The sequence below is a fragment of the Lygodium microphyllum genome, chromosome 27, assembly GCF_053477565.2.
Source record: "Lygodium microphyllum isolate KBCC chromosome 27, Lygodium_microphyllum_v1.1.10, whole genome shotgun sequence".
In the NCBI taxonomy this organism is placed as follows: domain Eukaryota; kingdom Viridiplantae; phylum Streptophyta; class Polypodiopsida; order Schizaeales; family Lygodiaceae; genus Lygodium; species Lygodium microphyllum.
The window spans coordinates 52,261,410-52,276,880 of NC_141161.1; the positions used below are offsets into that span (position 1 = coordinate 52,261,410).

Below are 15,471 nucleotides of genomic sequence, written 5' to 3' on the forward strand. Positions count from 1 at the left end.
ACACCCTTCTTCTACAGGGTTTACTTTTCATTCTGCGCAGTATACAACTACATGGTCGCGGTTGGACCGCATGTACATCATGCAGGATGATGCTTTTCTTCTTGAGATGTTGGAAATGAAAGTGTTGCAGCAATATGCCTTGCCAGACCATTTTCCTCTATAGCTTGAGATGCTTGTTCAACCCATTGCACCTTTTAAGCAATTTCTGGATAGACTCCCTTTGCGCTTCAACTTGTCTTATTTGAAGCATTTAATCTTTCAGGGTTATATGCATCAATTGATTGATAGATTTTTATTGGACTTCTCCTCTGAGGGCAATGCTTCTTTTGAATGATTGCTCTCTAATGTGCAGTGGGTTGTTCGGCAGTATGGGATCCATCATGCCTCTCTTTGTCGGTGCCGTCGACTTGTAGCGGAGGAATTACTGGCTTTGGTTCGTTCTCTACTGGTGGAGACTTCAGATGATGTATTTCTGCTGCCATTGGCTATGCGTTTGGCTGATCTTCTCAAAGAGTTTCAGTTGAAATCTTATCAACAGGCCAAATTGCAAAATTTGACTGAGAATTTGCAAGATAGTGCTTGTCAGACTCGTAAGTTCTTTCGAGCTCTTCATGCATCTCCCGCTCGAGAGAATATGACTAGACTCTAGGATGCAGAAGGTTAAATGGTCACTGATCCTCAGACTATTGTGAATATGTGTAGGAATTATTTTCTAGACCTTCTTGGTTCTACTCCTTCACCTTCTGACCAAATTACTCATGCTCGCTCAGTTTTCTATGATTTGATCCACAATCAGGTTCCCCATGACATGCAAACTACTTTGGAGAGAGATATTTGTGAGGCGGAGGTTATGGATGTTTTGTTACACTTGCCCAAGGATAAAAGTCCCGGTTGGGATGGTCTCACCAATGAATTCTTTGAGGTTTTTGCTACCAGTCTGGTGAAACCATTGATGGCTATGTTTCAGCAGGTTTGGGAAATGGGGTTCATACCTTCCTCATGGAAAGGACTTATCAAACTGCTTCCAAAAGTTCCTTCGCCGTCTATGTTGAAACATTGGCGACCAATTTCTTTGATGGGTTCTATGTATAAAATCTTTTCCAAAGTAATGGTGAATTGGCTCCATAAGCATCTTCCTGCCATTGTACATCCTCTTCAATATGGTTTCATTAAGGGCCGAAACATTCTGCATAATGTCTTGACTATGCAAATGGCTATTGACTATGCAAGGCACTCTAATCAGGAGGTGGTATTGATTCAATTGGACCTGGAAAAGGCTTTTGATTATTTAGACTAGTCCTTCATTGTAGAACTTATGTCTACTATGGGATTTGGTACTCGGATGTCTCGTTTGATCTACACCATTAGTGTTGCGACTTCTTCGCGAGTTATGCTGAATGGTGGTGTTACCGAGCCATTTGTCCTTGCACGCTCTGTGAGACAGGGTTTCCCTTTGAGTCCTCTCTTTTTTGCCCTTGCGACTCATCCGGTTCTTTCGATGTTATCTCATATGGCAACTTCTACTCAGTTGGCTGGATTGTCTCTTCCTTTTGGACAGCACTTCATTAGTCAATCCTTGGCTGATGACAACTTTATGATTTTGCGTGCGGATAAGGATAATCTTCACAAAGCATTAGATGTTTAGACTCTCTTTGGTCATGCTTCTAGTCTTCATATCAATGCTTTGAAATCAGCCATTCTCAGTTGCACGGAGTCAGATTTGCAGTCATTGGACTGGCGGGGAATGGTTGTTCCCCGTGGTTCCATTGTCAGGCATCTTGGGTACCCTTTGGGTATTGATGTTCGGCCGAAGCAACTATTAGAGTGGATTTCACAGAAACTGACAGCTAAGTTTCTGTATTGGAAGTCACAAGCTTGGCCCTTCCATGTTCGCCTCAAAGTGGCTCAGACAATTATGTTGCCAATGCTCACATATTTCTTGCCATTGCTGCCTTGGACTACTACTACATTGAATGCTCTTACTCAGTACATTCGTTTCATGTTATGGAAGAAGGACTTCTTGCATGCAGGCATTTCATAGATTTCTTGGTCGCATGCATGTACCCCCAAACGCATGGGTGGTGGGGCTATTTTGGATGCTGAAACTCATATGCTGGCACTCTGTTGGTCTCTTTTTCGTGCCATGTGCTTGGATCATCACCCGTGGGTCTTTATAGCCCGTTATTTTCTTGAGGATCACGGGTTTGTGCATGGTAATACTCAAATTCAGAGCTCCTGGTGGCATGTTCTTAATGCAGACTCTCGGTTTTCCAGTCCTTCATTATCCCTGCTTGCTCATTTGGTATGTTTGTGGAAATTGGTTCTCCAGAAGGCTCAATGGCATCCAGCGGAGGACCGCTTAGCTACTAACTCTTTTCAACTAGAACTGTTGGCAGCCTTGTGATTACTTTCTTGGGAAGGCAAACATGAGCTCAGACCAAAATTTAACCTCATGGCACGTTTGGGCTTGACTTCAGTTGCAGATGCCACCCTTGCCAGTCGCAATGTGTTGATATTGTTTCGTATAGGCAGGAGGCTTTTCAGGATTCTTCGTGGATACCGTGATTTATGGGGACAGATTTTGATGGTGCTGTAAAGCAGACAACCCTTTCCTGCCCTTGCTTTGGATCGTCCCTGGCAGGACTGGGACCTTGCAGGCCGCCTAAATTTGGAAAAGGCCTCAGCTAACTAGGTCTTCTGATTAAAGATCGTCAATGGCTGGTTACTAAAGCTAATACTGTATGGGGATTGTGTAAATCTCAATCATGGTGGAAGGTAACTGTGATGGAGGGCTGGTTGAATAAGACACCTTTCAAATGCAAGGTCTTTCTTTGGAGGGTGGTCTTCCTCTTGCTTCAGCCCTTTCCAAGCGTCGAATCTCCAATGGTAATTGTTTCTTTTGCACCACCAATGTGGAATTGGCCCATCATTGATTTATTTCTTGCCCTCTCGCTAAGAAAATCTGGTCACTCTTGTCGGCGGTTTGACGAGCAGTGGTTGGTTTCTCGCTAAGCCCTTTTGATTGGGTTTTTGCGCAGCCCAAATACCCCACACCGGCACAGTCGCATATGAAGATCTTGTTTCACTTTCTTAAATACTGGGGCTGTCGGCACGATTGGACCATTCGGAATGCTTTTCTTTTTGATTCAGCCTATAATGTTCAGGGACATATTGCTAGGCTTAAAGGCCTCTTGCATTGGCAGATAGATCTCATTCGGCACTTTGACTTACTCCCTCGGAAGGACTTACTTCCCTGGCATATGGCAATTTCCTCTGCGTCTTTGCCATGACTCTTGTAACTCTTTTGTCGTTTAGTACTTTATAAATATAACATCCATTACGAAAGAGAGAGAGAGAGAGAGAGAGAGAGAGAGAGAGAGAGAGGGGAATGCCTTTATTTTTGATTTGGCTTCGGGCATCCATGGTCATGTGGCCCGTGTTCGAGGTTTAGTGCTATGGCAGATTTCTTCTATGATATCCTTGGCTAGATATTGTTGGCTCTACTCTAGTTATTCTTTCTGTGTGATTTTTTCTTTGTATTAAAGTCTTGAAGTCTTTCGTCAGTTTCTTTCATGACCTGATGGTTTGATGTAACAAAAAGTAAGAGATATAGAGAGAATACTGACCTGATGGTCTGATGTAAATATTTACTACTTAATACAATTATCTTCACGAGAGAGAGAGAGAGAGAGAGAGAGAGAGAGAGAGAGAGAGAGAGAGAGAGAGAGAGAGGATTGTGAAGATATGCTAGGGTTTGCATTGAGGAAATACAACATGTACGACCAAGATTGAACACAAAGACAGAGACAGAGACAAACAAAACTCAAACCCTAAACGCAAAACACAAAATGCAAAAACTCAAAATTTAAACACAGACAGAAGAAACTTTGAAGTGAATAAATGCTGTACATGAATGTAAGAGTGTATAGAATGCCCAAGGTCAGAGCAATTGGAGTGTTGCGGGAAACACCAAACGCTGATCACTAGAGTGTCAGGGAACGGAGGGTTGATATAGACGGCATGCTGGATAGCAAAAACATAGGTATTGGAGTAGTTGCCCGGTGGGAGAGATAGCAACAACCTGTCGCTTGGCACTAGATGGTGAAAACGCAGGCTAATTAGGTGCTATAATGATGTAGTAGATGGACATCTCCAAACAATAGAGCGATGGATGAAAATAGGCCGCCTAGGGCTGGGATCATAGCAGCCAGAAACGTCAGAAATGTTTAGAAATGAAACATTAGAAACGTGTTTCGTAAGTTTCTTTCAAGAGGGGGTAAAATAAGAAACGCGGGTTTTTTTATATAGGGATTTTTAATAGTTTTGACTGGGGAAAGAGGTTCTAAACCTCTATGGAACTCTCTTTTAAACAAAGAATGGCTAATTGAGCTTGAGTGATAATAGAGTCAATTGAGAATAATACATTATACGTTACATATCCATGATCCATTATTGACTTGTCACTTATGTCAATATCAAAGTTAGTCTTTGGACAAGCTATACTATGGTTTAGAACTCAAACATTATGATTCATACATATCATACAAAGAAAATTGAAATTAACATGTAAATAGCCTATTTATAATATGGACTGAGTTAAGTTGCAATATCATGATTCTCATTTCAAAACAAACTGACTAAATGTCAAAATCAAGAATGAATCGTAATATATCATAAATAACTCATAAATGAGACTAAAGTTGTATAATATTCAAATCTCAAGACAAGAATAGATGCTAGGTTGGGAAAGTCCAATAACTAAACAAAATCACAAAAAAATCACACTCTCATCTAAAATCTTGAGCTCTCATGAGTCATTACACATCGTCATGATTATGTTTAATATTGCCCATTAGTTTTTGTAAAAAAAACCATGTTTTGGATTCCAACTCACCAAAAAAATAAAAAAGTTAAAAATGCCCACGTTTTTTACTCTTAGAAACGTTTCGTACTTTAAGAAACGTTTCGTAAGTTTCAAATTCAAAGAAACGCGTTTCTTAGCTGCTATGGGCTGGATAGTGATGGGCTGTAGTTTGTGATGGTTGGATAGCAAATGGTAGGTGGCTGATGGCTGAAATTTACACAGCAGAGTGAGAAACTTATACAAAAGGATAAGGTTGCAGCCTGTCTATTTATAGATGTTGAAGGGTATCCCAAAAAATTAGGGTTTTGGGGACCACTGAAACTCTCTCGAATTGTGCAATGTTTACCCCAAGGCATGCCATCCCAAAGTAGTTAGGACATCGAACAAGTGGTGCATGTTGGCTGTCTAGTGGCCAGCCAAGGCTACAGAGGCGATGGTCATCTTACCCAAGGAAGTCCAAGTAGTCACCCAGAGAGGACAGGGTATTGGACAAAGGGTGCATGTCAATTGTCCAATGGCCTACCAAGCCCTACAAAGGCGGATGCAATCACATTGAACTTTTTTTTTTGGTGGTGGAAATTTAAATTTAGGGGGTGGCAGCAAATTAAGTAACGAGGATCCAAAAGACGGGAGTAGGGATGATACACCCAACATATCACAAAACAGTACAAGCTTACCCAATGCCCATCCACTTGAGGATGTCGATGACAAGGGAAAGGGTGATGAAGTATCATATGAAGAAGGATGGTGGTGTAATTTGCCAATGGAAACAATTTAGGATTTGTCCAGTGGTGCTATGCACAATGGGATGCATAGTATGCTATATGCTGAAGAATGCTCATGTAGTAGGTGCCACTTGGACAGTATCCCTTGTGGGAAAATTGTTCACTTGTCCAAGCGCCCTAGTATAAAGATGATGAAATCATGCAATGCATAGGGAAGGTAAAAGGGGGGAATGCCGATATCGAAGACAAGTGTTGAAACTTGTAAAATATCAAGAAGGGTAGGAAGCCCTTCTCAACTTGGATGTCAATGTCGAAGAAGGAAGAGGAGCCTAAAGATGGTAGTCTTCATGTGGTGTTGAGAACCATGTGGATGAAGATGATGAAGCATCCCTACTAGAAGAGCAAGGATAGAAGTCCTGCCAGGATAGCATCCAAAGAGATGTTGCACGATTCGCCTTGGGAGAGCAAGCCTCCATGCTGGTAGAAGAGCAAAACTCCAAGTAGATGGAACCATGAAAGGAATGACTATGTATCTCCTTTCTCCAGCTCAAGAAGGATTAGTCTAAGCTTGCATGTTAGTCTTACATTGAAATACAAAACCCTGCAAAAGATATAAAAAACCTGCAAGCACAAAGGTGAGTAGTGAGAAGCTCCCAAAAACAAAATTGAAAATAAAAGAAAGCAAGCCAGGTGCAATGCAATGAGTATGCAAGTATGTAGCATAAGTCTAAAAAGAGAAAGGTTGTGTGTGGCCATCATCGTGTATGATGAGGTGGAGAAGTGGTCCTAGAAGGTGCAGTGAATGTCCTAGGAATGGATGCGTAAAGTGCAATAGGTGGGCCACTAGTAGACTAATCAGCCAATCCTTCGGGAGTAGTGAAGGAGATAGGCTGTTGAGGTCGTCCGTGTGTCACATGTCCAGTAGCGAATGGAGTAGATAATACAACAACAGGAGGCGTAGCCCCCTTGGACTGGCCAGCCTGGTTGTAGCAATCTACTATGGTTTTCTAGGAGGAAGACCTTGGGCCTTAAAACGACACTCCTTGTGCACATGGCCTAACCTTTGGCAGTTTGTGCAAAACCTATTTTTGTTAGGAATTTGTTGCCAACGGGGTCATGTTTCTTTGGTTCGGTGGGAGGAAGTGGTGCCACCCTTGTTTTGGCTTGCCTTTGCATCTTGTGAGTTCTTGCCACTGTTGGTTGCCCCTCCCAAAGAAGTGGCAATCAACCCTTGCCCCTCTAAATGGATGCGTGAGGGGGACTTCTTGTGGACTTGATCATGGAGTCTCGCATAGCGTAAGAATTGACACTCAAACTTGTAGGAGGTTGGAAATCTAGGGAGTGAGATAACGTGCTAGATAAAATGGAAGTATTTGTTGGGCAACTTGTTCAAGAAGAATGTAACCTGATCGTCATCTAACTTCGGGGAGCTAGTGGTAGCAAACTCAGTGGAGTAACTGTGGATATTCAACCAAATTGACTTTTGAGATCATCCCCTTCTTAATGGAAAACTACCAAAGCTCAAAATGGAGATTGACACGTCGATCTCAAGCTTCATAGTGGTCAATGAGATGATTTCAATGCTTAGATGTGAGGGGAAAATGCAGCAACTGAGAGTGGAATTCAGGAAGCAACCCCTACATTAACTCAACATTGGTTGTGGCATTGTGGACTCTCCATTGACAGATGTGATCAAGGTGAGCTAATTGAGGGTCCAATGGCATAGACTCAGTACTAATGATGAGGTCCCAAAGTCCTTGAGATTCAAGCACTTGTTGGATGAAGTTCGACCAAGTGGTGAAATTCGACTCGTTAAAACGAATCTTATCTGTGAAGGCATTTTTGGCCATTGTAATAGGAGCAGTAGTGCTAGGAAATGGAGATGTGTAATGGAGGTAGGGTGGATAGGGGGGATAAGGTGGAGGAGTGGAGTATACTTGGGAAGGAATCCAAGAGTGCCTACCATGCATATGAGAAGTGTGCACAGTGGCTCCAAAGGTGGGCACGGCTGGACTGGAAGTGGGCATGGGTGGATTGGGAATGGGCATGGTAACCGCATGAGGAGCCCAAGGTGGATAGGGACATGGGGAGTAGAAGATGGAAATTCTTGCGTAGGAGTGACCCAAGGGATATGTGATGAGAGTCCATAAGCAGGGGATGGATGTTCTTGCATCTAAAAAGTTGTGTAGAGGGGTTGTGAGTGTTTAGTAATAGTGAGGGGGATGCCCATCACAACTGTCCCAAAGTAAAAGGATGTGGTAAAGTGGGGGTATATGGAAGGTACAGTGCTAAAGGGTGGCATTTCCCCTAATGATGCACCAAGAGGTGGAGTGAATGGAGGGTAGGTAGATGGTGGATTGGAGGATGAAAAGGTATTGGGAGCGGAGATGGAAGATCCAACACCTATTGCACTTTGGGTGGAAGTGGAATGTAATCCAAGATTTTGGAATGAATATGTGAGTAGATCAGAATGTGGAGAAGATAGTGATGGGATAGGAGGGAGTTGAGAAGTGTGGTTTACATACTCAAATGAAATAGATGGTAGAGATATATTTGAAGAAGGATGTCTGCTTCGAGAGCCTCCTCTATGAAAGTTAACATACTGGAAACCATTCAGATCCTGCATACCAAAAGAAGAAATAGAAGACACTTTTGGCTTATACGACTCAAAAGGGTTATATGAACTTGACACAAGGTGTGGTTGTGATAAAGGAGATGGATTGCCGGATGCGCCGAATATCATAATCCCTCCAAGATTAAAGAGATGGCCAGTCTCACTAATTGGTCCAAACGGAGTAGTAGCACTCGCTAGAGGAATGTAAACCAAATTGTATGTGATATGCAAGTACTCCTTAAACTCTTCATTTGTAAGATGAGCAAAACGAGAAGAAGATGGTAAACCGTAAAGGTGAAGGTGTGTCTACCTCCTCTTCCAGACCATAATACCTTCTCAGAGCCTCCAATGATGGAGAAGCTTGATAGGGCATCATAGGATTTGAAGAAGAAGGTGCTTGAGACATTACGAGTCAGAATCAAATCGCGTGTGAGTCTCGCACAAAGACTAGCCTCCTCAATCACTGGAAGATACTTTTTAGAAGAGCCCTAGCTTTGATACCATGTGAAGATATGCTAGGGTTTACACTAAGGAAACACAACATGTATGACCAAGACTGAAACACAAAGACTCAGAGAAAGACAATCAAAACTCAAACCCTAAACACAACACACAAAATGCAAAAACTCAAAACTCAAACACAAAGAGAAGAAACTCAAGTCTCATAATATCTTTCATTACTTCCCAATGCTTTTTACCAGGGTTTGCATGTATCTGCTAACCACTCCCACTGCAAAGGCAATGTCAAGACGTGTAGCAACCATAGCATACATCAAACTGCCAATAGTTGAAGCATATGGTATCTTGGCCATTTCAGCCTTCTCATCATCAGATGTAGGGTTGTTCTCTGCACTGAGTTTCACATATGGAGGCAATGGAATCCCAATTGTTTCCCCCCCCTCCATATTGAAACGTTGCGAAACCTTGGAAATATACTCCTGCTGAGATAGATAGAGTAATCCTTTTGACCTATCTCGGAGTATTCGCATGCCAAGAATGTGATTTGCATCACTAAGATTCTTCATGCCAAAGCTACCATGAAGACTTTTCTTCAGTGAGTCCAAGGCATGAGTATCCTTGCCAGCAATTAGCATGTCATCAACGTACAGAACCAAGATAATCAGGCTGCCATCTGCTGCCTTCTTAGTGTACAAGCAGTGATCCACTTGACTATGAAAACCTTGAGACTGTATAAATGTATCAAACTTATGATACCATTCTCTTGGTGCTTGTTTCAGCCCATACAAACTCTTTTTGAGTTTACATACCATCTTCTCTTTTCCTTTTTCCACAAACCCTTCAGGCTGTTGCATATATATGTCTTCATGCAGGTCACCATATAAGAATGCAGTCTTTATATCCATCTGTATGAGCTCCATATCTTCAGCTGCAACCAAGTCCATAACGGCTCTCAATGTTTTCATCTTGACTACAGGAGAGAAGATCTCATCGAAGTCAACTCCATGTTCTTGCTTGTATCCCTTCGCAACCAATCTTGCTTTGTACTTTGGCGAGGAACTAGAAGAATGATCATTGTTTGTTGGCTGTTGAGCATTTTCAGCTTGCTGTCTTAGCATTTCAGCCTACAAATTGGCATTAACAGCTTGTTGTCCTGGCTGTTCCGGCACATCTAGTGGCTCATCATTATGGGCAATAGCTGGCTGATCATTTTCAGCATTATTTTCTGCATTTGCAGGTTTATTTACAGCAGGTATTTGCTGCTGTACAGCGGGCACATTTTGCTATCCAAAATGTATTTCTTCCCGGAATACAACCCTATGGACCTCCTCAGTCTTTTCAGGTTGTTTATGCATGCGATCTTCCCAGAAGATAACATCATTGCCGCGTACTACTTTCCTTTTCTCGAGATTCCATAATCTGTACCCCATTTCATTCTCGTCACTATATCCTAGGAAAATGCATTCACAGGACTTTGGCTCAAGTTTGCTGCGTTTTTCTTTAGAAGTGTGCACAAATGCTTCGCAGCCAAACACTTTCAAATGTGCATATGAAGGTGGATTGCCCGACTACGCTTCTTGGGGAACTCCCCCCCGCCCCCCAAAGACCTGTTTGGTGACCGATAAATTAAGTGTACAGCTGTCATAACAGCCTTTGCCCAAAAACCATGGGATAATGCAGCATGAGACAACATCGTACGGACCTTATCCTATATGGTTTGATTCATACACTCTGCAACTCCATTTTGGGGTGGAATATGAGTGGCAGTGAGCTCCCTCTTAATCCCTTTGCTGTTACAAAATGCCTGAAAGGCTTTGGACACATATTCCCCACCACTGTCAAAACGAAGACACTTAAGTGTCTTATCAGTCTGATTTTCAACCAAGGCCAATAAATTTTTAAACTTGTCAAGCATTTCGTCCTTGCTACGAATAGGATAAACCCATACCTTCCATGTAGCATCATCGACAAAGGGGACAAAATATTTCTTTCCCTCTAAAACCCTGGTATCTGACATACATCGGAATGTACTAACTCTAGAGGAGAAGATTTCAGCAAAAGAGACTTTTTATGAGACATCTGTGCATGTTTACCATAAACACAATGATCACAATGCTCAAAATCAGCATAACGAAGACAAGGCAAGTAACCCAAACGAGAAAGTACTTTCATTCCAGTTTGACTCATGTGTCCCAACCGGCCATGCCACAAGGAAACACTTGGCTGCTCGGTCATGGCAACAACATGATCACTCACACTAGATACATGGACGGGATATAAGGTATCACTTTTACAACCTTTGGCAATCACTCTAGATCCCTTACAGATCTTCCATTTCCCATCACCAAATGTGGTATGAAATCCATTGTTATCTAGCTGCCCTGTGCTAATCAAACTCTTCTTAAGCTAAGGTACATGCCGTACATGCTGAAGTGTGAAGACAGAACCATGCTGAAAATGCAATTGCACATTGCCAATACCTGCAATGTCACATCCATAGTTGTTCCCAAGATGAACAATACCATGTTGACCCCTTGTATAGTCAGAAAACCACTCACGATGAGGGGTGGCATGAAAAGAAGCACCTGAATCTAGAATCCAAGTATGCATGTCATCATCGGTATCTGCAAGTAAAGCATGTGTACTAAAGTGTGAAGAGACCAAGAGTACGTCATTCCCACTGTCATTGTCATGAGTGACTACATTCACCCCTTCAATTTTGACACTGCTTTTCTTAGGCTGACTCTCTTTCTTCTTTTCCTTGCTATCATCTGTCTTCTTGCCCTTTCCTTTTTCTTTCTTCTGTTTGTAGCAGTCATGTTTAAAGTGACCCTTCTTGCCACAATGATGGCATTCAACATCCTTGCCACTTGATTTACTGCGTCCCTTGCTATTTAGATTTGCCTTTCTGCTGTGATCTGCCCCTAGTATGCAAAGCATTGGAAGACTTACTGGATGCGTTATTTTGCCGATTCATTTCTTCCATGAGTACATCACTCTCTACATCAGCATACAAAAGGATCGCATTAGAATTTCTCATAGCAGTCCTGAATGGATCCCAACTCTCTGGCAGAGTGCAAAGCAAGAACGTAGCCTTAAATTCCTCATCAATCAAGAACTTCAAGGTAACCAACTGGTTGAAAATGGAGTTAAACTCACTCAAGTGAGTAGACATTGCTTTACCCTCTTTCATAGGCAAATCCATAAGCTTTTTCAGCCAATAAACTTTGCTTGCGGCACTCTTCTATGCATACAGTTCTTCCAGTCGAGTCCAAATAGTATATGCAGCATCCAAACCTTCAATGTTAAATAGCAAGGCATTAGAAATTGATAGCTCAATGGTTGAGCATGCAAGCTCATTTAACTCATCCCAATCTTCTTGTTCCATGTCTGCGGGCTTTGCCCCTTTGGTCTTAATTGGCTTTCCTTGCTTCTTCTGCAACATGATATTATAGCACTGTTTTTGTTAGACTGCAAAGTTATGTGCTCCTTCAAGCTTCTTAATGTGCATGAGATTACTGCTGTCACTGTTGCCAGCCATGATTTTCAGCCCAAATGTGACCAAAAAATTCAGCAAAGGCCATGTAGAAGCAGAAATTTCAGATCTGTAAGTAAAATTTCAGAAGCACCAACCTTGTGCTACAGCACTCCACAACTGATTACAGCTGTTTCAAGGGAAAATACATCACATTACATGATAAGTCCCAAATTTTAGCTGCAATTTCTGTTGTACATGCACCCACAGGCACAAAATTTGACATGCATAGTCAAAAGCCCCAAAATTTTTGTGCTCCAAGCATCAACCATACATCTGTATTGTTTTTGACATGCATAGAATAGGTCAATTTTGCCAAGTAGTAGAGCAATTTCAACAAAACCCCCAATTTTTTCCAAGTGCTAGATGTCCAAATTGCATGGAATTAAACCCACATGTATATAAAATGACCAAATGACACACAAAATGTGCCCAAACAGCAAAAGCCCCAAATTACACGAGGTCCAATGTGCATCAATGTCGAGAAATTGGATAAATTTCAGCCCAATTTTTGCATATACATGAAAAGCCCCAAATGTTGGAGGCAAAATGTCACAAAACCCTGCAATTTCAGAGACAAATATCACTATTATGTCTTGCTTGCACCAAATCTGGACAAATCCCTAATTTTTTGGCACAAATCTGCCCAAAAGCCTGAACTGTGCTTACATGCACAAACGCCCGCCAAGAGTAAGTGATGGCTGAAAGGATTTAGAGGAAGATTTGATTTTTTATAAAAAAAATCTTTGCTTTGCGTGACTTGATGTGGGTCCGTTGACCCGTTAGGTTCGTGATGTGACGACCCGTTGAAGCCAGTCCCATCCATTGTGCGCCGTGGCCCGTCAAGCTTGCGTGACCTGGAATCCCCCGTCGACTGCCCGTCTGTGATTCACGTGACGCAAGAACCCCCAGTCGACCTATTGCTACAGCTATTGCAGGTTGTCTTGGTTGTCGCCTACAGAAAACGTATCCTGTTGCACGCCACCTGGCCTTCATCAGTCCTGTTGACTGTCGTGTTGCATGCAGGTCTCGTCCAGCTGACCACCGTCTGCTGATGCCTGCCTGCGCTACCTGTTAGTCACTTGCGACTTGTTTCGTTTGCAGCGTGTGACCTGAGCCTGGTCGCCTCAACTATCTGTTGCTTGCCGCTAGTTACCTCTCACGCCCGTAACCCGCTCTGATACCAGTTTGTTGTGACCGGTGGCACGAGGATTGAGACACGCACTGCTTACATACAGCAGAGAGACAGAGAGAGAGTGCAGAGTAGAGAGGAGAGTGAGCACGACTTGTGGGTACAATGACGAGCGTACCTCTTTAGGTTTTTAGATATATATATATATATATATATATATATATATATATATATATATATATATATATATATATATATATGAAGGTACAAGTGTGCTAAGGTGGTGTTCACACCCAAGCACATATAAAAGGCACGAGGGCCCTTTATTCCCAACAAGCAATTGCAGTATCGGAGAGTGATCTCCATTGGAGACTAATCCCAAGTATTGTAACCATGAGTTGAAGTGTCAAAGTGTGGGAAACACCAAACGCTAGCCACCAGAGTGTTAGGGAATCAAGGAAACAAAAGGAGAGGTGTTTGTTAATGTAGACGGCTTGTTGGACAACAAAATACATAGGTATTGCAACAATCATCTGGTGGGAGAGATGGCAGCAGCTTGGCGCTTGGCACTAGATGTTGAAAACGCAGGCTCATCAGGTTCTATGATGACACAACAGATGGAGACCGCCAAACAGTAGGGCAATGGTTGAAAACAGGCCCGGTTGGATAATGATGTGCTGTAGTTGGTGATGGCTAGACAGTGGATGATAGGTGGTAGATGGCTGAAATCTGCACGGTAATGCCACTTTGGTGAGTTGTGGAGGGTTGATGTCTTTCCGCATTGCTAGGAGGCTTTTTTGTATCCCTTGAGGTTATAGGACTTGCGGGACCATCTTTTGACAACATTGCAGCCTAGAGAGCAATAGCATGAGGGGAGCATCTAGCCTGGGCCCTCAACTCTGTCAGTTGCTGCTCATGTAGTTGGTGAATCTCCCTCATCTCTCTCTAATGTATCGCTTGTGTTAGGTATCAGTGTATTTGTAGGCGACGCGTTGCTCTGATCTCCTCTGCTCTTTGGATTGTCACTCCTCTTTGTGTAGGTGCCTTGTGTGTGGTCACTGCCTGGAAGAAATCAGTAAGCTGTGAGCTGACTGGTGCCCCCCTCTCTGTGTAGTGCCAGCCTGTTGTAGTGATGTGTGGAGCCTTTGGATCTCAACTAGAAACTGGCCCAAGTGGCACTGGTGTGGAGACTCCATAACTAGTTTGAGCGAGGTGTCTCCTCCAAATAGTATGGGGTATCTAGCTTGGACTGTGCTGTAGTGTCTGCATTTGCAAATGTAGTGCTCCTCGCTCTCTTCCTCCTAGCATAATTTGTAGATCTGCTTTTCTTTAGGGATATGGGCTGCTCTCCTGGCCTTGATTGGCCTTGAACTCTCGAGATGGTGCGAGGATACCCTAAGTTGACCAATGGCTACTCGCCTCTCATGTGGCATGTACACATCTAGGTATCTAGGTCTCTCAATGAAGCCATCCATGGTAGTCTTCATGAAGTGGTCTCTGTAGTAAGACATCTTCAAGGGAAGGGGCTGCCTAGGAGATAGCCATGTGTAATGTATGTACAATTTTTAGAGATCCTATCACATGACCAAGTTTCTCTCAAAGTGGGAGAGGTATATAAAGGGGGAGTTAGGATCATATTGAAAGGGGGGGAGATAGTCCATGTCGATCCCATATCCTCACATGTCACATGCTTTGTGTATGAAGCTGATGGTCTGAAAGAGGACTTCGTACTCATGAAAAAAACAAAAGACAGAGAAATCATGCTTCTTGATTGATAGATTTGAAAGACAAGCTGACCGGCTAAGGGTCCTATCTGCATGACCATTGTTTAATGTTGGAAAAGTGTGAGGTGTCATTGTTCTTACTCACACACACATTTACACATTATTGTGTCCAAACTGCGGTGAAATACCATAGCCAGAGATGAGTGTCCATATTAGGTGACAAATCTACAGAATCATGTGAGGTGTCTATGCAACGTCACTACATAGAGGAACCCTTGGACCACCTGCAGGCTTTGAAGGCTGATTGAATCCAAATGGAGATGAGCTGGTGATCTTATCCACCATCAAGTACGATTGACCATGGCCGCCAGATCATAAATGCAGCAACACATCTCCTCCATGTCTTTCTTCAAATGTT

General features: G+C 42.8%; 1 protein-coding gene across 2 annotated transcripts in view; it reads left to right on the forward strand.

Moving 5' to 3' along the window:
- LOC148012325 (immunoglobulin) overlaps positions 1 to 15,471 on the forward strand; it is a 93,560-nt gene that overhangs the window by 74,043 nt on the left and 4,046 nt on the right. The gene's annotated exons all lie outside the window — the stretch shown is intronic.